Raw genomic sequence first — 3152 nt, 5'->3', positions numbered from 1 at the left:
AACATGACCAGATACATCTAAATCCAAACTTAGGTGATAGCAAGGAATCCTGATACAGTCATGTGTCACTTAACCACAGGGATATGTCCTAAGAAATGTGCCATTAGACAATTTCATCATTGTGTGGTCATCGTAGAATGTACTTACACAAACCTAGACGGTATAGCCTACTACACACCTAGGCCTTATACAGCCTATTGCTCCTAGGCTGAAAACCTGTACAGCATGTTACTGTACTGAATAATGTAGGCAGCTGTAATATAATATTAAGTATTTGTGTATCTAAACATATCTAAACATAGAAAAGGCACAGTAAAAATATGGTACAAAGGACAAAGAGTGGTACACCTGCATAGGGCACTTACCATGAATGGAGTTCTCAGGACTGGAAGTTGCTCTGATGAGTCAGTGAGTGAGTGGTAAGTGTGAAGGCCTAGGACATTGGTGTGCACTTCTGCAGGCTTTATAAACACTGCACACTTAGGCTACACTAAATTTATATGAGAAAAAAGTAGTTGCACAATGATGTCACTAGGCTATAGGAATTTTAAAGCTCCATTATAATCTCATAGGACCACCATCCCATGTGTGGTCTGTCATTGACAGAAACGTCACTATGTGTCACATGACTGTATATGTATCATAAATGTTTGTGAATAAATCAAATCAGTTTGGTAAAAATATCACTTTTAAGTCTATGGAGTTCTTCAAGTGGATTACAGCCAGCCCCAGCACTGTGTGTCCCCAGCTTCTAACCACCTCATCAAATTTAAACATACCATCAGTACATCACCTCCTCCTAGGATCAGTGGGATAGATTCAGCCTGGATATCAGTTGGAAGACTGAAAGAATGACATTTGAAAAACTTAGTTTAGGGGGAAAAAAAAATCACCTAAGCTAATTAAGTCACGTTAAACTTATAAGCCTAAAAGAGAAATTTATTTGGTAAATATAGCCAATCTTTTTCAGCTAGAAATATATCAAGATTAAAAAGGAATCTTTCCATAATTTAGAAAATCACAAGAAAAACTGAATTTCACTTACCCAACTAGACCCAAAAATATTTGATAAAATCACTAACAACTGTTTAAATTATTAAAATCCTTGTCACAGGTGCATTTAAGCTTTATGTACTTACAGCCAATCCATCTCTTCCACAGCTTGAGCAATCTCAGGCATAACACCCATCTCTGAAAGTAAAAATTAACTTTAAAAACCATACATATTAAACTTACTATAAATCAAATTGCTCTTAAAATTACTGTTCCTTAAAAATGATACATTGTGTAACACTGAATATACTAATTACCCTGATTTGAGAATCACACATAGCACACAGGTAGGGATAGTCAACGTTGAACCCCACAGATATGTACAAACAATTATGTTTCAATAAATGCTTTAAAAAAATTTTTTTCAATTACTTTTCAATTATATCATACCTACTGACTGTGGCATTGATGAGAGTAAGTTTTGGAGAAAGACATGAATTCAAATCCAAGTTTTCACTTACTAGCAATTGACCTTAGGCAATGCTAAATCTGTTTTCTCCACTCAGAATGGGGCTTCTATTACCTACCTTGTAGGACTATAGGAAGATTAGAGATAATAATAATATGCATCTGGCACATAGTTGTCACTTAATGCATAGTAACCATCAGGGTTTGTTCACCTCCTACAACTAAAGAAAAATCTGCCAAAGTTAGAGCTCTACACCTGCATCCTGGTTGTTTCCTTTAGAGATAATGCGGCAGTTATATGCCTTGGCTATTCCAGGACCATGTGCATATCTTCAGCAATCTGAGAAAAATGAACAGACAAGTGGAGAGAGCCCACGTTTATTGGTAGCCATATGGAAGTTCTGGCTAACCGATGAGGGAGGTGCCAGTGGTGAAACTTGGGCAAATGGAAATGTCAGCTGAAGAACAGCTCTGTTCTTAAATGTATACATATTTAAATAATTCTACTTCAGGCCCTTCCTAAATGAGTAGATTGGCTTGTTCCTGACTGGGTTCTGCGCACAGGTGTCCAGGAAGAAGTTGAATGGGTAGATGCTGTGGACCCCACCCCTGCTTTGATCAAATCAGCTGGGTTTTTATCAGTTCCATTATCAGGCTTTGACCTTGTGTTTTGTTTGAAAAAAGAGGTTAAGATCATTTTTTTAAATGTTAAAAATCACCGATTTAGATAGTTGCCCAAATCCCTTTCAGCAATAACATTCTCTGATCTAGTCACCACAATTTTCATGCCCATTCTTCTAATTATGTCCCAAACCATTCAGATCATGTTCTGGTTGAATCAAAGGCTGCCACTAAGAAAAGGTGGGAGTCCCAGAAAATAAGACAGTTCATCAGTCAGGTTTTAACATTTGGATGCAGCACGTCAAGGTCGTGTAGGGTCTGCGTTTGATCATCCATCCCACTAGACTGCCCTCAACTTGGTGCCCTGTATGAGCAAGGTCAGCAGAGCCTTTTTGGTCCCCTCTGCCATCAGTCTGTGTGTTCTACAGATGGCAGACCATCCTGGGTATTTCTCATCCTTTTTAGTGAGAGTGAACGTCAACAGCCAGGTATGTGAGTGAAGATACCTCTAGTTGACTTCAGTCCTGGCCATTGAGCCACCATCAGGCTTTGAGCCTTCCTGGCTGAGGCCCCACACATCACTAATCAGGAGCAACTGTCTTTGCTGTATCCTCCTTGAATTCCTGACCATGGCATATGTAAGCAAACTTAAGTGGCTGTTTCATGCCATTGTGTCTTAGGAAGTGGAGCCTTTGGGAGGTGTTAGGTCATGAAGGCAAAGCCCTAGAAATGGGATTGGTGCCCTCATAAAAGAGGCCCAAGGGAGCCTGTTTGCCCCTTACACGATGTGAGGTTGCAGCAAAAAGGCACCACCTATGAGACAAAGAACAAGCCCTCACTAGATACTCAATCTGCTGGCACCTTGATCTTGGACTTTCCAGTCTCCAGAACTGTGAACAATAAATTTCTCTTTATAAGTTATACAGTCTATTATATTTTGTTATAGCAGCCTAAGACAGTCTTAAACTCCCACCAGATTCTCTTGAGTGCCCAGGAAAGTCTCCAAATCCTTTCACTGGCCTTTCCCTGTCCTCTGCTGATGGCCAATCTTATACATTGGGCACTCACAG

The 3152-nt window shown here is 39.6% G+C and overlaps 1 long non-coding RNA gene across 1 annotated transcript in view; it reads right to left on the bottom strand.

Annotated features, from left to right (window-relative positions):
• LOC103605726 overlaps positions 1-1195 on the bottom strand; it is a 2458-nt gene extending 1263 nt beyond the window's left edge. The window contains exons 1-2 of the long non-coding RNA XR_551802.1: positions 1140-1195; positions 780-843 (exon numbers count right to left, since the gene is read on the bottom strand). This is a non-coding gene — a long non-coding RNA (uncharacterized LOC103605726). The remainder of the gene's footprint in view (positions 1-779; positions 844-1139) is intronic.
• Between the last annotated feature and the right edge of the window lie 1957 nt (positions 1196-3152).

The sequence above is a fragment of the Galeopterus variegatus genome, unplaced genomic scaffold (assembly GCF_000696425.1).
Source record: "Galeopterus variegatus unplaced genomic scaffold, G_variegatus-3.0.2 Scaffold6025, whole genome shotgun sequence".
Lineage (NCBI taxonomy): Eukaryota > Metazoa > Chordata > Mammalia > Dermoptera > Cynocephalidae > Galeopterus > Galeopterus variegatus.
This window is presented reverse-complemented; position numbering and strand designations above follow the sequence as displayed.